We start from the raw sequence: 6,005 nt of genomic DNA, 5'->3' as shown, positions 1-6,005 counted from the left end.
GTATAATATTATCAAGAGTATAATCCTATTGAGTGCCGTGTGGTTCCCGGTACCAATAAAAGAAAGAATAAGACCACTCCGTCTCTTTCTCGCCCAGACTAGGCCAAAACTATCGATGATCAATTGATATAAATTAACTTCTTCAATACTATCCAATGACTGTTCTATTTTTGTTACATTTCTTTTTATATGCAATGAAGAGTTTACAAACAAACAAACTATTGATAGTTCTATCGATACTAATGTATTCATTTAGCGGTGCAACACTAGTCAGAAACTTTTTGTACTGGCGGTTTTCTTAACCCTTTGACCGCCTTGAACGCCGTTAGGTGCCTGTCGGAAACTAAACTGACACGCTGGCGACACTCTAAAGTGTCCAAAAAAGTCGTTCAGAAATTGTTTAGTTAACCCTCTTACTGAAATTCCGTAATATGGCCGGGGCGTTGTAGGGCGTAGTTTTTTTAAGAAGCGACCAATTCAATGTTAGAGTAAGTACATTACATTATTTGTGCGAACCTTATGTTAGTTAAGCTGTACACAAATAATTATGTATCAATCAGCAAGCTATTTATGTATGTTTGTTCATTCCATAAGACCACATTAACAAGCGTTCAATCTATATTGCATCAACCTTGCATTGTCTAAGAGTTTCTAGGAAGAAATAACTTCTATGCATTATGTTGCGTATTTATTGCATTTTTATTATTTATGGCTATTGACTGAATGTATATAAGAAAACTAGTAGTTTTCCGCGATAAATAGCAAGCTTTGTTTTTGTGAGCCGCGTGCACTCTAGTAAATATAAAATAAATAAAATAAAATATATACGGGACAAATTACACAGATTGAGTTAGCCTCGAAGTAAGTTCGAGACTTGTGTTAGGAGATACTAACTCAAGGATACTATATTTTAAAAGAAAAACTTATATAGATTAACATCCAAGACCCAGGCCAATCAGAAAAAGTTCTTTTCTCATCATGTCATGGATGGGCTTCGACCCCGGGTCCTTCGGTGTCGCAGACAAGCGTACTACCGCTGCGCCACAGAGGCCGTCAAATATATGACATAATTGTGTGTCCCTTATAAAATTGAAAATATAAAACGATAAAGAGCGACCCGATGTGTAAAAAATTTAATATTAATTCCGCCAAATTACGATGACACTATAAACCGATCCAATTAGATGTAAATACTGGTATTATGCAAATGACCGCATTATACCACGGCTCGAGCTGATGGTCCAATGTAATTTATATAAATTGATATCAGGGACTGTATAAATGATTATAAGATTTCGTGAATTGAGGCGGTGTGATGATCATTGCCTGATTTTGTCCTTACAGTATGGACAATATTATGGACAAGCCTAATTTATAAAAAAAAATATGAAAGGGTTAAGGTTATTACACTTTTACAACCTTTTCTCATTAAAATAGTAAAACTACATAAAGAGGAACAAAGTTTTGACTGACGAGCTTGCTGGAAGGGAGTGGGTGAAGTAAAGGAAGTAGGGATTTATGCAAAGATCGTGAAAAGTGGAAAGAAGTAGTCTCTGCCTTCCTTTACAAAAAGGAGGCGTCTTTTATGTATACACTTAATTTGAGTCTCAATTTGTTCATTAAGCCGAACAGCTGAACGTGGCCTATTGGTCTTTTCCAGACTGCTGGCTCTGTCTACCCCGTAAGAGATGTAGACTTACTTCGACTTTCAGACAAGCGAACAACAAAGTAACATTTTAATTGGCGTGTTTATATTTAAGTATATATTAAATTTTAAACACAAAAAACAATATATTTTTTAGTTGTTTTTCTAACCGATTTTTTAACGGCCGAGTTACAGTTTGTAGCTTTAAAGGCATGTAAATTTTTATTTTTACAGCCCGTCCATAATATTCCGACGTCGAAGCTCTGATAGCATGTTGTTTTGAGAGGCTGGATGATATGTGTGGGAGACACTTGCCAATTAATTTTATGGCGATTATAATTTCGGTCGTAAAGTGAGACGGCCAATTGCGATGTTTAACAACAACAATGTTGTTATTCCGTCACATTTTAATTGGCAAGTGCATATTTTGGGGGCGTTTGACCGTGTTACGAAAGATGTTTTTTATTAATGTTTATGCCCAGATCATTATAAATCAGTAAAAAGCTTAAAAGGCGGATTGAAATATAGATGCGTTACGGCAATACGAGCGAAAAGTATTATTTGATAATCTTCATAAAGAATTAATCCTTTTCTCAAACAAAATCATATTTTGTGAACATACATATCATCACGTCTATATCCCTTACGGAGTTGACAGAGCCAAAAGTCTTGAAAAGACTGAGAGGCAACGTTCAGCTGTTTGGCTTTTTGATAGAATTGAGATTCAATTAATGATAGTTTGCTAGCCCATCGTCTAAGAGAAGAATCCCAAGTTTATAAGCTTATCCCTTAGTCATGTTTTAAATTAGACAAACTATGAGCATCTCATGTCTTTAGTCCTAACATATTATCAGAGTTGTGATAAAACCTAGCATGTGCGGTGAAAATCCTCCTCATCAGATTTATATCCGTCGTATATTTCGTCCGCGCCTGCCTAACAACCTCACACTTCAGTAACAAATCCCCGATCACTCCGATAGCCGCCTGTTTTACAAGTGTAAGCTGTCAGTGACGGACAGACGGACTCGTCCTCAGTAGATCTGCTTAGAGACAATATCGGGATGTAAATGGTTGTTGTTGAAGAAAGCATAGGGTTGCTGTTATTTTTTTTGTTTCGTGTCGATAGACCTTCGTGTACGCGCTCGGCTACGGGAAGCCGGACTCACTAAAACCACACGGTGCCATGTTTTTAAGAGAGGGACTTATTTGCAAATAAACCTTTTTCTTACTGTCAATGATGTCTTAGAAAAAGAGAAAAATCTTATACATACATACATACATATGGTCACGTCTATATCCCTTGCGGGGTAGACAGAGCCAACAGTCTTGCAAAGACTGAATGGCCACGTTCAGCTATTTGGATTAATGATAGAATTGAGATTCAAATAGTGACAGTTTGCTAGCCCATCGCCTAAGAAAAAAATCCCATGTTTGTAAGCCTATCCCTTAGTCGCCTTTTACGACATCCATGGGAAAGAGATGGAGTGGTCCTATTCTTTTTTGTATTGGTGCCGGGAACATGAAAAATCTTATATTGAAATTATTATCATTAATTCAGTTTTCACTGATTCTGAAGCGTACCTACCTCTAATATCCATTCCATTCTTAAGCCAACTAAACGTGGCATCATTCAATATTGTTTGTATCTAACCCGCAAGGGATTAAAACGTGTAATTTAGATTTATAGTGCAGTGACACCCCTAGTACCGTTAACTCTGTAAGTAGCACTTGCCAATTCACGCGACGGGCTCTACACAGATCGCGCGCGATTTATGCGAGCAACGCCGCGGGTAACAAGGTGTTAAGCCAAATATGGCGTCCCGACACGACGGCCGGTAGACCCGGGAATTACCCTATTAGCTGCTGGAAGAAATTGGAGCGGGTTGTGTAATAATTGGCTGGAATTACTTTCGAAAATTTGTTGAAGTAATCCTACGATACTGATATTATAAATGCGAAAGTTTGTGAGTATGTCAGTATGGATGTTTGTTACTCTTTCACGCAAAAACTACTGTACCGATTACGATGAAATTTGGTATGTAGGTAGCTGAAGACCCAAAATAACATATAGGCTACTTATTATACCGGAGTTCTCGCGGGATTGATTGTTGAGTTATGATAGGGTTTCCACGCGGACGAAGTCGCGGGCGGATATAACAAACTCAAGAATTTTGAAATTTGTCAAAGATATAGAGTAGATCTTTATAATTCTCCTGGCGTTAGTTCAGGTTTAGTATCTTTACATCTTTAAAGAGAAGAATCTCAATTCTATCATCAAGCCAATCAGTTGAACGTGGCCTGTCAGTCTTTTCAAGACGTTGGCTCTGTCTACCCCGCAAGGGAAATAGACGTGATTTTATGTATGTATGTCTAAATATTAAGTTGCAAGCACGAACTTTACTATTACAAAGGCCAGAGGTTAATAATAATGCGTTTGACTAACGATTTTACTAATCCAATGAGATAATATATTCATAGTTACTCCAGCAGCGGATCGATTCGCTAACACTGGCAAGGTATATCTCTTTCTCTCTCTCTGGTTGAAGTTAACTGAAAAGATAGAGTGAGAGGAAAAATAAATCACAATGCCTCGTCAATGTTCGACGAAAATTGACGATATCCACTTGCGATTGTGACCTTTGCCTTCAAAACTCATTTATTACATCAATGTCAAATTAATAAATATTTAAAACGTATTATATTAAATATTTAAGCAGTTTAACGTCCACGTTAAAGCGTATTCATTACTTTTGACACGTTATATTAGCATAATGTCCGGTTTGAGCAAATATTTTAACAGTTATATGTGAATAATGTCCGCTTTCTGAACATAAACATGGTCGAAGATGTTATTGTTCGATAATTTTAACGTTTTATGAGAAAATAACTATTAATTCACACAATAAACACGTATATATATCATAAAATACATCAATTTTTGCAGAAAAAATTGTTATAATTGTAAAAGATAATAAAAATTTAATAACCTTGTGTAATTTTATGTTTGTATGTAATACAATACTTACCTGCAACCTATGACATAGTGTTGATACATGTCATAGCAAGTGAGTAAAGGACAAAAACAATAGCTACTGCATCAATAATTTACATAAAAACTGTTTACACGCGAGAAAATAAAATTTGCGATTTCAGACACCAGAAAGGTATAAAGAGATAAGTTTTTTTCAAAAACTATTTCATTGCATTCAAAAAGTAACATAATATTACATAGATCATAGGTAATTTCCATAAATCATTGGCAGTTGCTTTGTTACACAAACGGTCACGAATAGTCCGGAAAACCAATACGGTATGAGGTAATGAAATGCCGCGGTATTATTCTGGAAGCTGGACAGCCGCTAACAGCCATTCATTCCCGATTTAATCGATATCGCGCCATCGGCTCTACTGGGCGACACCGCGTAAACGTTCGAAGTACAACGGCACACTCCCGCTTGCACCGAATCTATCTTAAGTATAATCGATTTAAGTCGATCAAGGCCAATAGCAAATGTTGTAAGTAGCTCAAAATCGCCCGTCAGCGTAAAAATAGATGATTTTTATCTCCTGTTACCGCGAGTATTTCGCGATTTATCCAGTATCTCTGGTCCACATTCTATTCTAAGTTTGGATATTTGTGAAGTTGACGTTGTTGAATAAAATGCTGCAGTGCAGTTTGTTACCGCTTCTTCTGCACTGACGCCTTAGAAGCGGCAGTAAACTTAGTTGACGTCAACCAATGTTGTGAAACCAAAAGATTTGACAATTATAAAGCGATATGATAGAATCCTATACTAATGAATAAAAAAATTGAATTTGAATTTGAGAAGATTGGGCTGTGCGTTAGATGAGTTTGTTTTTAATTCGCCAGCCTGTGTGGCAAAGTGTTCCATTCTCTGAAACCCAGGTCCCAAGTCCTATTTCATTCATATAGAACCACGAACTGTTGAGTAACATACAGACATAATAAAATCCCCCGAAATTTCACAGATTGAGTAAGCCTTGAAGTAAGTTCAAGACTTGTGTTACGAGATACTAACTCAACGAAACTATATTATAATAAATACTTATAGATAAACATCCAAGACCCAGGCTGTAGCGGCCGTTCAGCCTCCATGGACAAACACTCTTTGACTGGCAATTTAGATGACCAAAACCGACTGACAGACTTATGAAAAAAAGGACAATCGACACCAAGACGAGACGACGACAAGACGCATCTTGAGCAGCCGAAATTCTTTTTTATTATATTCAAACACGACCCAGATAGACTCTCGGCCCGTTCACAGGCCAATCAGAAAAAAAACTTTTCATCATGCCCTAGCCGGGATTCGAACCCAGGACCTCCGGTGTCACAGAC

The sequence above is a fragment of the Amyelois transitella genome, chromosome 18 (assembly GCF_032362555.1).
Source record: "Amyelois transitella isolate CPQ chromosome 18, ilAmyTran1.1, whole genome shotgun sequence".
NCBI classification, from domain to species: domain Eukaryota; kingdom Metazoa; phylum Arthropoda; class Insecta; order Lepidoptera; family Pyralidae; genus Amyelois; species Amyelois transitella.
This window is presented reverse-complemented; position numbering follows the sequence as displayed.